Source organism: Pollicipes pollicipes, unplaced genomic scaffold (genome assembly GCF_011947565.3).
Source record: "Pollicipes pollicipes isolate AB1234 unplaced genomic scaffold, Ppol_2.1 Scaffold_6052;HRSCAF=7182_pilon_pilon_pilon, whole genome shotgun sequence".
Lineage (NCBI taxonomy): Eukaryota > Metazoa > Arthropoda > Thecostraca > Pollicipedomorpha > Pollicipedidae > Pollicipes > Pollicipes pollicipes.
In genome coordinates, this window is record NW_023596805.1 from 2,057,160 (window position 1) to 2,080,423 (window position 23,264).

Sequence of the window (23,264 nt, forward strand, 5' to 3'; positions counted from 1 at the left end):
GAGGAATTTGGCATGACAAAGACACACTATGTACTTACACGATATCATGTGATGCCATATATGCATGCTCAACAACCACGATGCTGAGACTGATGTATTCAGGCGCGTAGTGTACCAGTATTTTCCTGCGTTCCCCCCCCCCCCCCCGGCCCGGTATTTTCAGATTGTGTCCACATACTGTGGGACTCAGATACACTGGGGGGAGGGGCTCAGGGCTGTGAAGGGGCTCGGGCCTACCCCAAGTATAAAATGAAGCCCCTACCAGGAGAAAAATGAGGACATAGACAGATATTATTGAAACCGATTGGTGAGCGCGTTGATAATTGGGTTGACTTTTTCAACACGGCGTTGCTTTGCGGCATGAAAAGATTCAGAGACCTCTCATCTGCCGGTGGTAATGCCCCCTTCCAACCCCCCCCCCCCCCCCCATCCCCGCTACGGCCTGTGCTGATCTGTCAGCAGGACCGCGTCTGAAACGGCCCTTGACTGTAGAGAGGCGTTAGCACACGGTACACTGATCTGGATTGTCTACCGAACAGGGCCTCAGCGGGGCTCATCCGGCATATGTGTATATACATATATATATATATATATATATATATATATATATATATATATATATATATATATCTATATCTATATCTATATATATAATATTTGGCTTCCACTTACATGCATGTAGACATGCATATATGTGGATGTCCTGTTTTAACAAATATATGAAGTAATTTACAGGAGATATATCATGATAACGCTCGGTGTTCAAACTAACCTTTAAGGCATTAGCGTTAGTCGGTTTTATGTATGCAAAGAGCTGACCATTTTACTGGGGGAGGCAGGCACGTACCCCATATCTATCAGGGAAAGCTGGAAGATCCCAAATTTTTCTCAAAACCCTGCGAATTTTGACAAACTCTCTGCGAAATCACCTCGCAGCGAGCTTCGTACCTCAGAGAGTTGTAAGGAGGCCATGATACCCTCGGCTTTCCTCTTGGTACGTCGCTAGGAAGAGTGAATTAATTCAAGACAGCTTATGTTTTCGGCGTCTGCGATAAAAGCCAACGTTCTGAAGACTACTCGGTGCATTTCACAGCCCTGCCCTTCTGAATATGGTCGTTTTGCTCGTAATTGTCTGAATTGAGGACTTTTGTATACTCTAGATACTATGCATGACCTTGAATATTGGTCCTTACACAATTTTGCTATGACGTAGAAGACCAGCTACTTGGGGCGCGCAGAAAAGCATGCAACTCATGTCCCCCTTATCCCCAGTGTTTCGGACCCAAACCTCGTAAATCAGATAGTCTGAGTAAAGATACGCGCAATGAAGCGTCATGAAAATATTAAGCATGATCCATTAAACAATGCCTGTAGTGTTAATGTGGATCTTAAGAGAAAAAGTTGTGTTGCCAGCAGCTGCCCTTTGGGTGAAAGCATAACTGGAGTTAAAAACAAATTACCATCGTCTAGAACACAGACGAGTACTCCGTTCAATCTCTGAGACAAGTATGTTTGCCCAGCTCTATCAGGTGTGACGCCCAAAGTCAGGGCAGGGGAAGTGTACTGGGAATCCGTGCTGATGTGAAACCCAGGAAACGTAGGTGTCGGCTGCGCCGTTTGTTTATTGACGGTAGTGTTTGCATGCAATTAAGAAGTTTCTGAATATGACAAGGCACGCAGCTCCTGGGCTACTTTCCTTGCTCATGCTCCATTGAAGAATAAGGATTCCCTGAACTGCAGGCTTGAAATCTATTCTAACCACTCGCACATTTAGGAAACGACCAGTTCAACTTTATGCCTGGCGACCGCGACAGAGAAAGTATGATTGTTACGAAATGATAATACGTGAGATGAATTTGGTGTTAGTTTTACCGAAGGCCTCGTACCGACCAGCGAACGCTACGCCTCCCTTCTGGTTTCTCGTTACGAAAAGGACACCGGAGCGAGGGTGTGTGGTCGTTTCTAACCAAAGATCAGATTTGAAAGCCGATGAAACGCGACAATTTTCGACATATTTCTTTGAACGTTTGCTTTTTTCAGTACATCGATGCCAAATATGTGGAATTTTTTTTTAAAAATGGGCTTTTGCTATGCACTGAAACACTTTCACAAGTTCCCGGCAGATGGCAGTAGGTAGATTCCGTGTCGCTATAGATGCCACTAGCAGTGAGAGACCACGGGCACCGTGGGGTGTGTTTTCGGACACACTTCCCGGTAATGCATTTATGTGCAATAACGAGAAAAATACGAAGGTGAATTTTCTCAGCCTGTGCTCTGGAACTCAGTCTGTGCTAACCCGTTCAGTTACCCCAAGTTGTAGTACGCTGGCGATGGTCCTACCACCTAGCGGCAAGAAGAAAACCCTACTGCGACCTGTTGACCTGAAAAACCGGTAGTTTTTGCGCGTTGCGCTCGGCTGCGAGATGAAAAAAATCACCGAGAGTGACATACAAGAGCCTACCTGGTCTTCTGACGACATACTCCGGTGTTTTCGACACGCTTTTCGCTGTGAATGAAATCCGTTTGAAAGGCAAAAAAAGTCGTAGTCCCGACCAGCATGCGCGCCTCTCTGTCGCGGCTTCTTCGCCTGTCTCACCTCGGCGCAGACGGCGTGTTGCGCCGAGCCAGAGAAATGGTCTTCCGGCCCGGATGGCGCTGGGACATTCATTAGATGGCAAGCTCCTGTGATGTGTGCGTCGTGTTTCATGCCCTGCGACAGAGAAAACTATCGCAAACCCATGCCCGTGCAAGTATTCTCGCGGTCTATTTAGGCCGTGGACAGATGTCAAAGTCGATCTAATCGAGTATGGCAACAAAATGAACCAGAATAACATAACGCATACAAAACAAATGGTAAATGTAGATAAACGAGCGAAACGACTAGCTGAGTGAATGGTTTGAGACAAATTCATTGACATTAACTAACTTGGCGTCCATCGTTTCCATATTCATATGCCATTTGGTAGAGGATATCCTTGAAACGATCAAGAGTGACCATGGTCGTACGCTCGTTTCGGACGAGTGCCGGATTTTCTTAGCCACGTGAGGCGTGGACCACTGCACTTCGTCCCCATAGCACAGTCAGTGCAATGGTATGGCGGAGTCCGCCGTCAAGGTCGTTAAAACGCTGCTGAATAAAACTGCCCGGGGTGCGGCTGCTCTGCATGCGGCTCCCCTTGAGCTGCGTGACACCGCGCGACAGTGTCAGATGAGCCCCGCTGAGGCCTTGTTCGGTAGACCATCCAGACCACTGTACCGTTTGCTAACGCCTCTCTACAGTCAGGGGCCGTTTCAGACGCGGTCCTCCTGGCAGGCCAGCACAGGACGTAGCGGGGATGGGGTGGGGGGGGGGGGGGGAGGGGGCACTACCATCGGAGGACGAGAGGCGTCCGGCCTCTGTGCGGCCCGGGCCCCATTCGATCTGTCGTCAGCACGATTGTCAGCTGGAATGCGTGACGTCACGCGTGCGCGCGGAGCGTTCGACGTGTGGGCGGACGGGAAAGTCTTTTAACTTTACTTTCCCTTCTCCATTTACCTTTTACTTTAGACCACACGCACTTCTGGCTTTCCGCCAAACATGACCACTACCTATGAAGTGGTGTTTAAAAATGTGGCTTCCGTTCCGGCATTACCATCATCAGTCCTATCTGTATGTTGGAGGCTTCTTCTCACTTTCAACTCATTTCAATTTCTTCCCTCTCATTTTAAGTATTAACTTATAGCGCTATTAATTTACTGGGAAATGAAACCACACACCACACCAATCACAGTCACTCACCTTTTTATGGCTAACCTTGGCAATTTATCTCCCTACCTATCTATCTTTCATCGCATTTCTCCCAAAATTGAAGGCAGGTTCCCCCATCTCACCTAACGTGCTCGCCGACGCAGGGGCTACCAAATCAAACCCCCGCTTCTATGTCAGAGTGATTTTTAAATTTGGCAGCGCTTTCTCTCCATGCTGACGGGCTGACAAAAATCCTGACACCATGGCCAACCGATGCGTGTCGTCACAGGCCACGTGACTTTGTGCTCGCATGCCGCAAGGTAGGGCGAATACTGGGCCGTGATTGGTGCTGACAAACGTACTGACGACCTATCGAACGCGGCCCCGGTCAGCACCTTTGCGTGTTCCCCCCACCCCCAACCCCACCCACCCGCCGGCCGCAAGGCCGACATGGAAAGAGATATGGTGGCTGCGCAGCACGGAGACCGATTTTCCCTCTCCCGGTGGAGAAGCAAGGTGCTGTGCTGCGCAGCAACCGAGCCAACCTGCGGGCTGCGGGCTCGGCGCCTGCGGCAGCCCCCCCCCCCCTCCCGCTACAGCCCCCTCCGCCGCGGACGCCGCGCCGGGTCGGGAGTCTGGAGTCAGGAGTCAGGAGTCAGACGTCAGGAGTCACACCACTGTTTGTGATCTCCTGACTCAGCTGCCCGCGAGCACGTCGCCGACTCATCCATACGGCTGAGTCGGAGACACGACCTGAGCTGAGTGGCTCAGGCGCGTGATGACGTAGTGATGACGTAGCCGCGTCGCGCGCCGCTGCCGCCCGCTACGTGCTGGTGCGCCGCCGTCGTCGCCGCCGTGGCGATGTTGGGGTCATCGGGTTGAACCGTCGGATAAGCTGCGAACTGCGCGGCTGTCGCGTTGGCTCGACAGCGATGAGGGTGTCCATTATTTTTTGTGTGCCCATTTGTGCAGCTGTATCATTCACACAACCTAGCTGTTTGCGTCCAGTCTACGATCCGCAGACGGCTGTTCTGTCCGCTCTGAACCTTGTCATGAACTCTGTTAACTCTGACAAGAAACTGTCGGCTCTGTCAGGTGACGTCAGCATTGTGGCCCAAATGCGTGGAATTTAATCGGTGAAGCTGTACTTGTAATATATAGAATTAAACTGTTGCATTCCAATTCTCTGTTACTTTCTACTTTTTAAATAAATGCATACAATTTAAGTAGTGAAATTTAATGTGGTGCATATGAATTTACATGAAAAAGGGCCTCATGCACTTTCTCTCCTTCAAGCATCAGCCAGTTACCACGTTGTTACTTATTGCAATGATGTATACACGAAAAATGCCCGACTGTAAGGACATGAGTGCTTGCCTGAGGACGTGTAAGCCGCTGTGCCTTGGCCCAACAGTTTTGAGAACATCAAAGTAATCTGTCAGGTTGTGCTGTCCTTCTGGACAATTTTGTGACGTCATTATGAGCTGCGATCTGCTTTGTCGCCTTTGTCGCGGTGTGGTAGAAAGACCAAGCTTAGGTTGGCAGCGCAACGTGCTTTTCGATGCAAGACAACTGTACGTTTGTGTGCAAATAAAGCAGTACATATGACCATTCATGTGAACATGTGAATACGGAGGAAACATTCAGCTGCGCTGCGCGAGGGACATCACCACCACCCTTATCATCATCATCATTTTTTCAGTCTCTGAAGCACGTCTGTTGACCAAGCTTGATGTTTAAACAAAGACGCGGGTGTGGCCGATAACTTCATGGTGCGGAACTCCCCGTCCTGACTTTGCAAATACGATCCTAGCAACCGGCCTTGTTCTGATGCAAGACAAAGTGGTCGGGCGTGCAGCTCACTGTGCAGCGAAGCTGACTGTGGCTGGGAGGGACTTCCCACTCCGCAGACGCCCCGCACACTCGGCACACAGTGGCGGTCCTGGCGTTCGTCCTGCGTTCCAGCGGATGACATCGGTGACATGGGCAAGGGCAAGCGATCGCCATGTGCGCAGTTGGCTGGGTGTGACGACATGACGACGTGACGAGGTGACGACGCATTTACAACACACAATTCACAGAGGTATTTGCGATTCAAAGCGACCGCGGGCAGGCGCCGCGATAAATGCTTCACCGATGATCCTTGACGCGAAAAAGAACGGCCCGGCCCGTCTCCATGAAGCGGTGTCTGACCACCTGACCGGTCAGCTGGGTCGCATGCTCCCCACGACGTGCACCACTGCGGTCCGCCGCAGTGCTCGCTGGTTCTGGTAACGAGCGGCACGGGCCCCAAGCAAGCGAGACGACTCACGGTGCAGTGCGGTGATGGGCGAGTGTCAGCTCGTGAGAGACCAGACGAGTGTCAGCTCGTGAGAGACCAGACGAGTGTCAGCTCGTGAGAGACCAGACGAGTGTCAGCTCGTGAGAGACCAGACCGTGCCGCACTCCTGCTGCGGCCGAATTCCTTCGCCAAGAATTCCTATGGTTGCGTACTCTCCTGTACATCACGTTCTTCGTCTTGCCGTCTTTCGTCTATTCTCGCCTTTGCCGTTCATTCTTTGTCTTGCTGACAGGATGAGCTGTTTGCTAGGAAGCTGCTGGCGTAAAGTGAACCACGGGAGAACCTCGCGAGAACACTGGATCTGGCAGGATGGGGCCCATGACATAGGATCATAGGAGAACACTGGCTCAGGCGGCCGGGGGCCCATTACATAGGATCACAAGAGAACACTGGATCAGGCGGGCGGGGGCCCATTACATAGGACCATAGGAGAACACTGGCTCAGGCGGCCGGGGGCCCATTACATAGGACCATAGGAGAACACTGGCTCAGGCGGCCGGGAGCTCATTGCATACAGGGGCTGATTCTTGTTCTTGTGTACGATGACGGGAGGCCCTGCTTGATGGGAAATTTGATCCGTTTGAACTCAAAGGACATGTTATCCGCCGTTGAGGCTTTACGACGCACTCAGCTGCTGAGGGAATTCCGCGAATTCCGTTAAACTCCGTCCCATTCTATGATGTATCCAGCGATTGCATTAATAGAAAATACTGCATGTCGTTCAATTTCACTGCACGAGATCTCCATTTCTAAAAAAATCTATTTTTCACCGGCGGCAAAAAGGGCGGCGAAAAGATAGGAGAGGAAACCACAAATTCCAAAGGTATATCGATTCGCCACACTTGTCACGTATATCAACCGATCCCGAAGAAAAAATCCAACACAGATCGATAGGCACAATTACGAAATTTATATCTTATGAGCACGTTGCAAAATTTAAAAAAGCATGAGCATACCCGGCAAATGTAGAGCGGAGTGGTAGAAGACATCGTCAAAACGCGTAGGTGATTGACGGGAAGCAGACCTAATGGAGTGAGTCTTCGTCTGATTGCAAGAAAAGAAGGCATAGGTCAAAATATTGGCATAGCTTGAGGTAGACTGCCTACTAGGGTTGTGAAAAAGGCAGACAGCTACACGTCATTTTATACGGCATACGTTATTTTAAGCTACAATGCTACTGTACACCCTCAATGAATTATGGTGCCAAAATAACATGTACGGACATGTGCCGTATGCATTTTTCGTTTCCTAAAGGATGGTCACGTGACCGAACCTTGTACTATTGCCGTGACTGTCAGCCGATGGCCAGCTGTTTATGACCACGGTCCCACCCACTGCAAAATATAATTCCTCTTTTATGTGTCCTAGATTACCTTCCGTGATAAGGTACTTATGCTATTGACTGCACAAGAGTGAAAGTAGGAGTGCAACATACCGTTCAGCTGGAACGTACGACCTTAGGCCGTACGTTCCAGACAACACGAACGTTTGACCTTAGGCCGTACGTTCCAGACGATACAAACGCTTGACCTTAGGCCTTACGTTCCAGACGATACGAAACATACGACCTTAGGCCGTACGTTCCAGACGATACGGACATACGACATTAGGCCTTGCTTTCAAGACGATACGAGCATGCGGCCTTAGACCGTGCGTTTCGGACAATACGAGCACCTTCGGGTTCTACCATCTACACCCCTAGTTGAACAGACTTAAATACCATTATCCCCTACTATAGGCGTCCACGGAAACACCTCTGCGCAAACACGTCTTTTTCCTTCCTCCAGCTTTGCTGCACATTTTTTCCTACGCAATCATTCAGCGCACCTTAGTGCTATCTGGGCCTCAGGTTATGTGCCTCTCCATTCTCATTGCAAAACCTGGATGCACCTTTGTCACTGTACACACACACACACACACACTCACACATACACACATACACACACACACACACGCACACACACACACACACACACACACACACACACACACACACACACACACACACGCAAGCACGCACGCACGCACACACGCACGCACATACACGCACGCACGCACCCACGCACGCACGCACGTACGTACGCACGCACGCACACACACACGCACGCACATACTAAGCAGTGCCTGCTGCGTGAGTTTTTAGCCCTACCACGCTATTGTGAAGTTCCTGATCAACAGCAGAATCTCGCGGCGAAACTTAAACGTGTCGCAATGCTCGGCACGGTTGTCCCCTACTGAACTGAGCACCTACCCCTATTGAACTCCCTATTGATTGAACTCCCTATTGAACTGAACTTTTAAGATCTGGGCCCGGAGCTCTGGAACAGGACATATTACTCATGAAACGAATGTACCAAGATTCCAGTCTTACACAAAGTGAGCGCGAAGTTCAATATCATGACATGGCGCGGACATGCTTCTTGGAATATAACGAACAATCCGATTTCGACGCTATGTATCATGAAGATTACCTAGCTAGATGTCGCTCCTGTCTCAATTGAATTGTAAACAAATTGATTGTTGCCGCCCTACGACAAACAGTTTTACAAACCATCTAACAAAGTCTGTTACCCACCGACGATTCTAAAAAGGTTAAGTATGTATTTTTTCACTAATATGAACCGAAATGGCCTAGGTATTAACTAACTTAACTCGAATATAACTCGAATTATTAAATCGAATATAAAGCTTGAGAGATGATTTCAGCCCAGCGCAACAGCTGATATCAATGAGATGCATGTCTCCATCCAGGCATAAACACCGTTTGTATCAAGAGTGGAGAAGGGGAGGGGTGTCTAGGACGAACTCCGTAGCAGTCTGGGCGCTAGATAACGCCCGCACTGCATCACCCGGCCAGGACTACCCCGTGTGCGCGTCACTGGGACTTACTGCGCACTTAGCCACTGAGGCCATATGCGTCACTTGCCTATCACCCCGACAGGAGGGGCGTACACCGCCGAGTATCGAACCCCGGTCCTCTAGGCTACCGGACGCGCAGCCCAACCACTCCGCCATCGGTGCCCGGTCGACCCCTGATAACCAGGCGCCGGCACTATCGCGTGCCGGGCCGACGCTGCGGCGGCGTTATGGTACATTGCTATGTCGTTATGCTATGGCGCTATGACCGACGGCGCCCTTCCAGTGCGAAGAAACGACGAACAGCAAGTCACCACTGCGTAGAGGCTTTGGGACTCGAAGAATGGCAGACTGTTGCTAGTCTCATGTATCCAACGCGCCGTAGAATGCTGCTGCACTCAATATCGTCTCGCCACGCTCTCTTCAGTTGGATAACACATCTTATTGATTTACGCAGTATTTTTCTGAGGTGGTATCATATTGTCTGTATCAGTGGCTCAGTTGGTTAGAGCGCCTGCTTCCGATGCACCCAACCGTGGCAGGACGGGTTCGAGTCGGTTTAGGGCGCTCGCTATTTGCCCTTGACAAGTATGGCCTGCGGCCGGTGGCAGCGGTCGCACTAAAGGTCAGTTCACGTCAGAGAGCAGGGCGAACCGTGCCGAGCAGTGCGGTACGTCAAGCTTTCGCCATTAAGTTCTGCCGTTGCCTGGAATTGTGCGATCAGGTGATCCGGGCCTCGCACACAAAGCACCGCTTAGGGTAATCGCTGATCCCAGAAATCCGTCCATTTCCAGGGTTCGGATCAAATTTACGAAAAAATTCAGGCTCGTTGTGATGAGATGTGCAACGAGGTATAAACGTCACTCAGAGTTGCACGCTACTGACCGGGCTGCCGTTCCACCGTCTGGTGGGTTGTTCAGACAAATATTTAGTAGGACGCGTAAATTTCGCTGCACTTATTTAGTACAAATTCTGCCCAACATATCATCGTTTGATTATCTAATCGTACCTTGTACAACATTGATTAAGGACCAATTATTGGTCGTTCTTTCTGGAAACCGTGCGTAAGGAGGCAAGAAAATCGCAAGAAAGAAATCGAAATTACCAGCGTCTGACCCTCTGTCGGTATGCAGATATCAGTACTGGTAAGAAACGAGACATGCATCACCTCATTGTCAACATGCAGGACAAACTCAACGGTGTTGACCAGTGATTCTGTCATAACGACATGAAATGCGCCTATATGGCCTATTTCCTTCTATTACCACCAACCACATCTTCTCTGCTTCCATGTTCTGGTTGTGTACTCGGAGAGACACGGCTTTGGAAAGTGGCTCAGGTGTGTCCCACTGAGCAAAAAAGTCTGCTTTCTTGAAGTCAGCCACGCTCTGTTTTAATTACCCGACCGAAGGTCACTTTCTAACGTTTGATCTTGGGTGACCTTGACATCAATTATAATGGTCTGCTGTGGTAATTGATGGCGACCTGAATAATTCGGACACATTTTACGGATGCTGCTTTCTTTATGTTGAACATTGTTTTTGTCCTAGCTCTTTGACCTTTGCTCATATTCTTGACCTTAGATCATATCCTGATCTTTGACTTAGAGTGACCTTGATGATATTTTCGACAACTTTCTGCAATACTTAGTGGTGACCTGGGCTGGTTAAACACACTCCATCTTAGCGAATTACGCATCATTCAATGCCGCCCCACGCTCAATGCGCAAGTGTACGCATCATTCAATGCCGTCCCACGCTCAATGCGCAAGTGTATTATATCTTCAGTTGTCCTGAGATGAAAGCTCTCCTGATCTGACACCTGACATGAGCTGACCTGAAAAAAACAGCCAGTACTTGAATATACTCCATTAGCACCTAACACGTTAAGACCTGCACGTCATGTAATGCCTAGAATGGCGTTGAAGGGCATTGTGGGGGCGCTCGTTGTGTTCATCGTGCACTTCCTGGCTCTGCAGCGGGATTTACCCCACCTCGTGCAAAAGAACGGCGACGTTCACGGGCGTCGTAAAATGGGAAACAGAGGTGGCGATCGAGTGCCTGGATCACTTCGATAGCTTGGATGGTGAACTGCCTAATCGCTTGTTAATAAACACGACGCGCGCAGTGACCTTGCTGCTGCAGTTGACGTACAGTTAAGCCAGTGACCTTGCTGGCCGCCCGGAGTGACTATGGCAAATAATGGGGCCACCAAACCCCCGGCGACATGATCTCGTCACGCGACTGGCCGAACCGCTGCCTCTCACCGGGGCTTCTCAGCGGAGCCTCTCACTCCACTGCCTCTCATCGCTGCTGCCCCTCACCGCTGCCTCTTACCGGAGCTTCTGACCGGAGCCTCTCGCTTCACTGCCTCTCATCGCCGCCTCTCACGCTGCTGCCTCTCACCGCTGCCTCTTACCGGAGCTTCTCACCGGAGCCTCTCGCTTCGCTGCCTCTCATCGCCGCCTCTCACGCTGCTGCCTCTCATCGCTGCCTCCCAACGGAGCCTCTCACCGGAGCCGCTCACCGAAGCCTCTCACCGGAGCCTCTCACTGGAGTCTTTCACAGGAGCCTCTCACTCTACTGCCTGTCATAGCTGTCTCTCCCTCTGCTGCCTCTCACTCTGCTGCCTTTCACCACTACCTCTCACCGACGCTTTTCACTGGAGCATCTCACTTTCCTGCTTCCCATTGCTGCCTCTCATTCCGCTGCCTTTCACTCTGTCACCTCTCACCAGAGCCTCTCACTTTGCTGCCTCTCACCGCTGTCTCTAAACGGAGCCTCCCACTCTGATGCCTCTCACCGGGGCCTCTCACCGTCACACGTGTGGGGTGGGCAGACGGCAGCTGCGATAGCGAGGTATATCTTTGATGAAATGCATGAGTGCCGGATCGGGTGTTCTGTCGCAACGGACTGGAGTAAAACGAATGACGCAAGAACTGTCTTTTTGTCATTGGTGTAGAACGTCTCAGAGAATGGGGGGGGGGGGGGGAAGGGAAAGGAAATTTTCCGCAAGGGCAAAGGTGAAGCCAGTATGTCCGTGCATCAATTATGGTTGATGGTAAACATTCTCAAACGGTGTGTGTGTGTGGGGGGGGGGGGGGGGTCTTGACCCCGCTGCTTATCCCACCCGCTCCTAAGCCCAGGTGTTTTGGATGAGTGTGCGTGCCCGTCTGTAAATAAATAACAAAAGTGGAGAATAACCAATCTGCAGTACACGCACTGCGTAGTTTGAAGAAGTAGTGACATCTGAGGAACACACAATGTCACTGGAGCCCGGAAGGGTACAACCTGCTCCGAATGGAGAGTGGCGGGTTTGTTCGAGTCGCATGAGAAGCAAGATTGTCTGTTGACCACAAAGTCTACCGCACAGCTTCTGACCATTTGGGTGAAGGGGAGGGGAGGGGGCGGAAGTTGTCCGAAACCCGGCAGATCTTCCCTCGGCACATTTTACGCGCCCCTTGTAAATCGTTAATAGCTCTCTACATCAGATATATTTGAATGATTATGAGTTTAGTTTTTGCATCCACCATTTTTCCTATGTTATTTATCTGATCTGCATTTTATTCAATGTATTTATCTTTCAAAAATACTACAAATAATGATAAATTGCTCCCTCCATTGCCACATTTTAGTTCCGGGGACCAACAAACCGAGCAGAGAATTCTTACTTGCGCAAACAAATTCAACCAATTTGTTTGCGTGAAGCGCGTCAGTCTGACTGGTTGTTTTTTCGTGACAATCTTGTTCAGGCCACACAGCAAGACCCTGAACCTGGTTAGGTCAAACGGCAGGACCCTGAATGGTAACATTGGAATACAACGAGCGTATGCATGACCCACGTGGGGGGGGGGGGGGGGGGGGGGCCGGTTCAAATCCAGGTTGCGTCGCGGCCCCTGAACACTTATGTGGCCACTGCGTTCGGTGGTGCTCCATAGAATGAGCACGACGACACAGGTCGCGTTCCCTTAAAACCAAGACGAAGCGTGGTGAATCGTTTGGTGCCTGTGCGTGGAACAGACAGACCATGCACTTAAGTCACAGGTCGAGGATGAGTGATGCTGGAGTTCGGAACTCCAGGCTTCGGGGGCTTCGGCGCCTCCGCTCATCAGTTGTTGGCAGCAGTTGGACTGGCACCAAATGGTTTCGTGGCTGGAAAGAGCTGGCACCAAACGGTTTCGTTACCTTTTTAAAGAATGTTGAGTGGTGGTGTGGTTAGGGGGGGGGGAAGGGGAAGGATGAGGGCGGGGAAGAATCCAAAACAGATGACTGATTCAAAATACAGATTCGATTATCATTCCCAAATTCGGAATTCTTCTCACATTTTACACACCTTATTCTTCCTTCCAGATGAAAAACCAAAACATGCAGCGCTTCGGCAGATATATGTCATGGATCAGGGCCAGAACTGCTGGAAATCCCCCAGAAATCCCCAGAACTCCTGAAAATCCTGCTGGAAATCCCCCAGAACTGACGGAAAGGCACTGTTGCGGGGTACGCGCTGAATATCCCCTTTACTTTGTGACTTCACATGGATGCATGATGCATGCCAGCACCAAAGGCTGCCGACATGAAGCGGATCAGATGATCAGGTGGGGCCGCTAGATCACGATCTTGGATTCCGACCTTGCGCCACGGACTGAACAGTGCGCCAGTTCTGGGGGATGGGTTCAACAGTGTGAGCTGTCTGTGCCGCCCCAAGATTCGCAACGAAGTGTAATCTTCTGCTGTGTACCTCACTTATGCTACCTGACATAGGTGAAATGTCCTATTCTCTTCTGACAAATATGACCATTCATAAGATGGCTAGTGTTTTTTCACCGTGACTGCTTCGAATATGTCGTGCTTTGCTAAATTATAGCTGTTTTTGTGCTGCAGGCTGACAGCGACGAGACCTTGAAATGTGAAACATATGCCCTATTTCCCCCAATTTACGATATGCTACTATATATTCCGTCATAGTTTTTTCCGTCTATCGTTAACTGAAGTATAAGTAGTGCACCAAGCAGAGTCAAAATACTTAGACTCTATCCGCAAAAGCGTGCTATCAATTTTGAAACACTACCATCGAACCGGCGAATACAAACATCGTCCACGAATCGGATTTCAGATTAAAGGGATTGCCCCACATTTACACGCGGTTTTGAACTGACATGGTCATTTTGAAGATCATTACATGCAATTCACGGTCCTGACCCTTTTAAAACTTAATATCCTCTGGTTGACGAGCCTGACACCCGGGAACTTGTGCACACTATTTCAAGGCCACCTAGGCATACATGTTGCCATGGATACATCACGCGAATACTGCCACCTCATTGGTCATGTGGTACTCAAGGCTACGAACAATGTGGTCATGGAGTTACTCATCTCTGGTGCACGTCAGCACAATTTCTGGCACCAACGGATTTCAGTTGGCTCTCAACTATCTTAAATCAATGCAATGCGCTGTGCGTAAGTTTCGAAGACAATTTTGATATGTGGTGATTTGGATTAGAGCCCTTTCGACCAGTAACTGTGATTTTAAAGTTATAGGATGGATGAGGATGGATAACGGTGGGTCAGACCCCCATGTTCCCGAGGACCCAACCACCGAGACTAAGCTCGCGCGGGGACCCCCCTGTTGGATATGCGCCGAGCGTTCGCACGGGGGTCCCCCACAACGGGCACCTCGGCCCACTCATGACTGGCGTATGCAGGCTGCCCCGGACAAGTGGGGCGTTGCGAGGGTGCAGGATAAAGCAAGACAAATGATAATAAGGGGCGGAATTTCAAACGCATATACGTTTTGTGGTACAACATGCAGGATGTCGGGCAATGGTACGAGCTATGACGGAAATAAGACTGGGAAGCATTTCATTTATGAAAATGACCAAAAATTCGGAGTCATAGAAAACGTCATAAAAAATGTTTAATGCCACCTGGCTGGAATTACTAAATATCCATTTCTGAACGTAAATCTAATTTCTAAGCAGTGCCCAAATGAAGCGGTTAAGAAACCGTAAACGATTTCTGCTTATGAAAAATAAGCATCTTAAAACAGAGTATTAGAGACAGGCTGTAGAGAGGCTTCTAAGAAATTGGGGAGCGGGGGGGGGGGGGGGAATCCAGAGGCCTCGGGTCATTGAGACCCAATGAAGCACAAAAAGACCCATTTGTCCAATGTAGAAGCACTTTGATTTAAGTGCACTTAACTTTGATAGAGGCAAATTTAAGGTAATTAAAAAATGAAGCTTTTTGTGAAAAACTAGCACGCAAACCCTGTGGCTTATGAAGGCATGTTGCACTTTTCGGCGAGCCGAAAATGTGAAGCATTTTGGCTACTCTTAAGCTTGTGTCTCCGTTGCAACAATTACCTGAAGTGTGCCTACATATTAGTTAATCGTTAAACCAATATGCCACGACCGAATGATCATTGGTCACATTTGACTCTACCATCCTTTACAGACAGAAGTCAAACTCGTCTTTCGTAGCTCATGTCGGCCCGTCCCGCCCTCTGACGTTATCTGACCTTTATCGCGGCCGCTGCCACCGGCCGCAGGCCATACCTGTCAGGGGCAAATAATGAGCGCCTAAAGCGACTCGAACTCACCCTGCCACGGGTGGGTGGATAGGAATGCAGGGTCTTTAACCAGCTGAGCCATCGGGATGGGCTCATGATTTTATCGACCTTTCATCGGCATATGGCCACTTTATGTGTTGAACCCAAACTTACCAACTATCACGCCTCCTTTGATTCTCCTTCAGCGCGAAAGTGCTCAGAATGGATTTGACCTCTGCGGGCAGGGATGCCTCTTTCTAAAAACACCTTGGGAAGCTCAGGTTTACCTAATCTATAGCCGCAACCCTGATTTCTGTGGGCATTCAGCCACTTTAGTTTGTGTTCCCGGGTTTCAAAAATATTGCTCGTCTTTATGTTGATTCAAAACTAATTTTGCTGCAAAGGATACAACGCATTGCATTTTGAAACACATTTTGCAACGATCGACGAGACGGGTCTCACTTGAGCACCCTGTGACCTCATGCGGGTCCGACGCTGGTCCGGAGCGTTATCAATCATGCGCTGTCGGCTGGGGACTGTCCCTGTGGTGACATCATATCTGGGCGCCGTCCGTGGTTTGCAACGGCGGCGGAAGTCGAACAGCAACGGGCGCAGTTCTGTCTCTTTGGTACAAACCATGCCCTATGGATTGCGCTATGGACGCAAAATCCATGCGCTATGGATGCGTTATTTCAATCTTAACCCGCCTGTTCAGCTCCGTCATTTACCAGTGAAGAATACGATGCGCTCTTACTTTCCGGTACGATGATTGCCAGCTACATGTGGCCAAACAAACTCTTAAAGGTCCAATAATCAGACATCTCCGACGCCGGAAACCGCATCTGCGCCGACGCCAAGTCCGGGCGGGGCGGCGACGTCACCTCACGACGGGCGGACTCCGCTCCCGGACCTCACAAAGTTGGGGGGGGGGGGGGCTACCCCACTCCCCACTCCATGCATGCCAACTGCCCGCGATACGGCGTTGGCCGGTATCGCGACGAGCCATATGCGTTCGATCTGTTACAGACAAACTGGCAACTGCAAACATCACGAAGGCGGAGTCTGGGCTTGACTTTCTCTTTTTAGGGATTTTTTAGGGATTTTAGGGATTTTGAGGTCGATTCCGTGACTTTTTACTCGTCCAATTGCCGTTCATCAAATCCACACCTGGGCACTGATATGCATCTGGTAACTGATTTATTCTGGGATTTTCTATCCGCACAATTGCCGGCAACCTTAATCTCGTTACGGCGCGATGGCGTTTGCCTAATGATCATTTCGGGTAACTAGTTTTCAGCTAGTTGACAATTCGACATTTGCACGTCGTCAAATAGACGTCAATAAGCCTCGCGTTTTAACAGTTCGCCTTTTAAACGTAGCGGTAAAAAGACATGGTTCTGAAAAAATCAGTTCTTCACATTTGATAGGAAGGCATTCAGCTGAGCCCCAATCGAGAAATTGCCTTGGAACCGTCTGATAAAACTAGAGTGAAAAGAGCTACAGGACATATCTAATAAGCGTACGACATACATAATAAACATACGGAAGCTAGACGGAAATGACTGGGCAGCCAGAGGGTGCCTTGTTATTTTCTTAAATCCCATTTGAAAAGAAGTTTTGTTGTCCCTTTTCCATTCAACATGGCCATCTGTTTTCACTGCACGGGCCAAAAAGAGCCTTCCCGTAGCCCCTAGACCCCTCGAACGCCCTTAATCCAGACCCCAAGAGTCTTCAGCCATGAAAAGGTCACCCGATTCCTTTCTCAATTAGGAACTGAAGGGCCCTCCGACCCATTTCAGGTTACCCACCGGATACCAGCATGGCGACTCGTGGGTCAAATCCCCTGATGGATCCGGTGTCCCCCAGAGGCCCTTCTGTACCAATACATTTATTTGAGTCGTGATGATGCAGCTAAATGGCTTTGGCAGCCTCTGATGACCTTAAACGATGACCATGAGATGCGAATGAGCATCAAGATGGCAAGACAAACCATTGCACAATCAGAGGTGCCCATTAATAATCAAAGGAGCCTGGACGACCAGTGAAGTCCCAAGCAAATAGAGGATAACTTCACTTCACTGGCCGGAGACTCCTCGAAAGCCGAAAGGGCCCAAAGCGGCCCGAAATGCCTTGAGCGGCTAAAACGGTCCATGAGCGGCCAAAGAGCCCTGGATTAGCCCCGAGGTCCCCTTGGCGTTCCAGAGAGAACTTTAACACGCTCCCGGGTGGCCGGTTGAATGCCGTTCGCACGGGTGGGGTAAATTTGACCCCACGGAGATCTCAGAAACTGAGAGAGCCAAACTCACAGGGTGCGTTACCTGTACGTGAGCTCACTCGTGTCGAAATTTAAGGTTCCTAGGTCATGACCTTCGACTTAAATGAGGTCAAACAGGGTTAAACTCCAGATTGCTGTCAAAAGTGCCCCGAAACCTAGATTCTTGTCTTAAGCAGAAGATCACTGGTGCTCATTTAAGATCAGTGATTTTGTTTTACCTTTCGTAGGCCATTGTGACCAAAATGCTGCAGGACTGCTTTGAGTTTTGCATTGAATAAGCGTCAAAGACTTCGCTAGGCAATATGATCTTAAAAACAAGATGTTGATCCAGGTCATTTTAGGTCAGTGACATATGCTAATTTTTAACAAGTACATGCAATATGTATAATGCATTTCCTGTTGTCAGCAGATTCGAAACGAGCACCAGAATCTGCACCGTAAAGCAAGCTCGAGAGCAGTGAAACAGGTTAGTTTTAACATCGGCCTGGCCTCCATTCCTGACTAGTTAAATGAAATTTGTTCATTCAATATTTGCGTTGCCTAAGAAACCTTCTCAGAAATGCACACTTTCGCCTAACACTGCATTGCTGCACCAGACTGAACGGTTCATTAGAAATTATTGTCGTTGAATCCATGGCACGACTTTGACCTCCCGTAATTCAGCAACTTTACAATGTTCATCCAAGCTGTTGATACCAAACAACCCGTTATTCAATTGTCTACAGCTATGCAAAATTTAGCGTGGCTACGCCGTGCCGCTCCGAAACCATTCCGGAGAAACCTTCGAGGGAGCGGGCGACAAGTTGATCCCGCTACCCGAACATGTGCTAAAGGTCAGAGGGCCAGAGTAGTTGATGCGGGCCCTTAAACGACCAGTGTGTCTTTTTGTGGCCAGAAAAGGCACACAGAACGAGGTCCTCACAGGATAAACAGCCATTACTTGTGGGCACCCTGACATGCATTGTGACCACCGGTCGCGCACATCTGGAGGCATGCTATTCCCGGACATGTCTGATGGTGGGAGATACGACAAATCTGGAGACATCTGTCAGATTTCTCCAGATCTCAAGTAAACCCGCAAGCATATGGCAGCACCAGCCCTGCTTCACTATGGCAGCACGGTCAGTGTGAGGGGACGGGCAAGGGACAGCCTTTTCCATTTACCAGGGGGAAGGAAAGATATATTTTGCCCGCTCCTGTTTGAAATTTCAGGATATCCCTTCGTGCCGACAGAGGGCAAAGGTCGACAACACAAAAAACTTCATCGCATCAAAAAGTGCCCTTTAAGTATGCAGGTGACAACATATGTGTTGTAGTGCGTACATGCTGTTGCTGTATCTGACCCTAAATGGCCAGCATCAAGACCCGTTGGTCTACAGAAGGCCCCAGGTTATTTAACTGAGATTAAACTAAAGACACAGGATCCCCGCCAGCCTAAGAGGAGGCCCTGACTTTAAAGAGCGCAGTTTCCATCAGGCAAAGAGGAGGTTGTAGTGGAAGGAAGTAGGTCAACTGTATGTAGCTGAGGGATTCGGTTTGAACGCGTGAGGAACATCCGAATGGACAATTTTAAATAAAGGCTGGTGTAGGAGGCCTCCGGGTTCGCTTAGGCCACAACCCTTCTTCTCTTAGGAGGCCACAACCCTTCTTCTCTTAGGAGGCCACAACCCTTCTTCTCTTAGGAGGCCACAACCCTTCTTCTCTTAGGAGGCCACAACCCTTCTTCGCCCAGGAGGCCACAACCCTTCTTCTCTTAGGAGGCCACAACCCTTCTTCGCCCAGGAGGCCACAACCCTTCTTCGCTTAGGCCACAACCCTTCTTCTCTGAGGAGGCCACAACCCTTCTTCGCCCAGGAGGCCACAACCCTTCTTCGCTTAGGCCACAACCCTTCTTCTCTGAGGAGGCCACAACCCTTCTTCGCCCAGGAGGCCACAACCCTTCTTCGCTTAGGCCACAACCCTTCTTCTCTGAGGAGGCCACAACCCTTCTTCGCCCAGGAGGCCACAACCCTTCTTCGCTTAGGAAGCCACAACCCTTCTTCTCTTAGGAGGCCACAACCCTTCTTCTCTTAGGAGGCCACAACCCTTCTTCGCCCAGGAGGCCACAACCCTTCTTCTCTTAGGAGGCCACAACCCTTCTTCGCCCAGGAGGCCACAACCCTTCTTCTCTTAGGAGGTCACAACCCTTCTTCTCTTAGGAGGCCACAACCCTTCTTCGCCCAGGAGGCCACAACCCTTCTTCGCCCAGGAGGCCACAACCCTTCTTCTCTTAGGAGGCCACAACCCTTCTTCGCCCAGGAGGCCACAACCCTTCTTCGCTTAGGAAGCCACAACCCTTGTTTGTGCGAAACGCCTTGGCTCGGATGATGCAGCAGTTAATGAGAAATGGTGAAGACAGGAGGCCTTTCCTCCAAAACGACTTGTCATGAGCGCAATGGAATGAGTAACGTGTCACCGACCATTGGGGAACATAGAAGACCACAGCGTCTCGCACGGAGAGTCCGTAAAACAGCTTATTACTTTCATGCGTGCCTGAACATTTCACACTAGAAATACGTTTACGTGCCCCCTTCCTTCCTGTCCACGTCGCGTAGAAAAGTAGAAAAGTCCCGAAGAGCACATTGTGCACTCTGCACTATTACCCTCACCGCGCCTTGCACGCAGTACCGAGCGTTAAATCCGCTGTGGTCGACAGCAATGCGTGACCTACACACAATGACGTGCTATTCTTGTGCGTCATCATTTCACTCCATTCCAACCAGTCTTGAAAAATATTTCTTCATCGCTGATGGCACACGGTATGCCAAAGGCACGGACATATCTGTCACGTTGGTATCGGAGCCTTTGAACCTCCCTTCTGATGATCACGTGATAAATCCACCCGGCTTGCTGTTTCCGTCTTTTCGGAGACCATTCTAAAACTCTGCAAAACTGCAGACGTCACGCTGTGCTTAAGATTGCAAAACCACTGATTGGTCATCCGCCACCAAATGCCACATCTGAATGCCAATATTTGCCATATCTGAATGCCAATGTTTGCTCAATATTTTTTAATAAATGCCAACATGTCCCTCCCACAACCTGCAACATCAGCGTTTCCGGCTACCACCAGCCGTGCCGTCATACATTTTTCTGTTGCGTATTGTTTGTCTGCCGTCTGCCTGGCTGGTTCTGTCATATCTGTCATATCTGTCACTGTTATGGCATAGGCAGTTATAGTTCACTTGTAAGGCCTCTTCTTAATTTGAATGATTGGGAAGAGTAAAACCCACGTTTCAAACGTAACAAGCATAACACCAACAACGCATAAAATAAACGTAGTCAGGATTATGCCGTAATAATAAACTGATAAATACTGATAAAATATCCCCATAAAACATAACCATAAAAATGTTCTAATGTGGCCTGAAACAAGGACATGTTTTCATCCGTTTTCCCGAAATGATTTTCCACTTTGATTTTGAAAACAGACCTAAGTATCATAGGTATGGTCATTATTTTCGTACCTATTTAAATCATTTGACTCTTGCTAGTCATAATGTTCATGATACGCTTGTTCTATTCTCTACAGTTCGTGACATTTTCAAAAATGGCTTGCAGAGCAGCCATCAGTTTCATCCTTTTTGCACCTTTTACATGCTACTCAGCTTAAGTTGTAATTTTTGCCAGTATTTGAGATGCATTGCTCTCTGAGCCTATGCCGAGCCCTTTTAAAATGCTCTATTCAGTATATTGTTCGATGGCGCTGAAGAAACAATTCGTAGAAAGTATTACGCAGCCTGTGAATAAGTGGCGAACATATTGCTTTTTTACTGCGCTGAATCTGATGACTGATTCCCTGTGAACTGAAGGCGCAAGGCTTTTCATAATTATGCACTTCCTTGCTTTGTTCAAGGCGCCTTACCAGATAAATTTTCAGCATGCAATTATTTGTCCAGAATAGATAAAACATTTGCATTAGCCTTATTCCTCGAAGAAAAACCAGGAGAACAGAGATATAGATGGGTTAAAACCCAGCTACATCTCCATTCTCCTGTTTTTTTTCTCCGAGGAATAGGGCTCATACTACTGTGTTAGCTATGTAAACAACGCTCCTCGCTAATGCACTGAACAACTGACGTAATTTGTCCGGCATGTTTCAGTGGCCTGTCATGTGTTGCACGTGGAAGTTTGCATTCCCTGTCAGTTTTAAAACTTACACGCACAGGCACAGGCCATATGTAAGGCCGCATGGCCTTATCCGCGGTACGGCCATATGGCATGACTTGGCCGTCAAGGTAATGGACAACGACGCGCTATTGATTGCAGGCACCCAGCTTCTGAACCAGGTTTGCGTGGATGCTCACCATTATTAAGAGCGAAATCAAGTCCTTAGAGCCCCGGAGCTGAGCCAATTTCGCAAAATACGGTCGGCTAGTAGCTGGCTGAAATCGCTATCGAGCCACAGCCCAGAGCATGGCTCGTTTCTATAGATGCATCCTATTTCTCCTACCATTTATACGTTTTCATATGGTTGTATAAGTGCTACCTGACAGCATAAGCAACATAACTTTTCACACCTCTCGCCCGCGTAAGACCGGCAACCTCGGGCCACAAGTGAATGAGGTTGAGAGAATTCTGTGGGCTCGGCCAGGTTGGGTGAGGCGCGTTGCCCGTGTCAAAAAGCTGTCTCTCGTCCTGCCCAAGCTTGTCGAAAAGGCCATGGCAACCAGACAAGCAAGCGCTGCGCTTCATCTTGTGTCGAGGTCAGTCAAGTATGCGTGCGATGCTTCTTAGGCGGCGATAAACGGATCAAATGATTCCAGATCGTCTGGCGGAATGAGGAAAACCTTGGCTGTCGATAAGGAAAACCTTGGCTGTCGATAAGGAAAACAAGCTGGCGATAAGGAAAGGGCAGACATCCTCAAGCCTAAGGTAAGCGACAAATGTAAGTGGATGAGATTGATTGGTTTGCAGAGGATGACAAACTCCGCAGTCAGGCTAGTGAGTGGTGTCCGCCGCAGCGATCACATTTCGCCCGTTCTGGGAGCACCCGGCTGGCGTAGCGTCGCGGAACTTGTACACCACTGGTACTGCCTGAATGTGTACAGGGCGCTGGGCGTCCCCGACTCTCCCAGTACTCTGCGTGCTCTACATATTCGCTACGCGCGCCGAGTCTTCCCGACGTCAACCGCGTCCTGTTTCGGACGGTGTCGGCTCACTACATCTGCCGCGCGCCTGACTGACCGCCGCCCAGCGGTACTTTCCCTACTGCGCCGCCGCCGCGTGCAGCTGAGCGCCTGCAACGGCCACGCGCGCTCCTCCGTGCCGGGTGTTCCTGACTGGTTTAAATCGCTGACTCATTGGCTGAAACTGCTTTTACCTGTGCGTACACGTGTATTGTGTATCCCTGTGTATTGTGTGCGTGATTTCTTTTCTTGCACGACGAGACAACAACAACCACCACGCGGATGCGTCCCCAATGAAATAAATGTAAACGTAAGAGCAGGAATCAGAGGTCGCACAACAAACACTGCTTAGTGCCA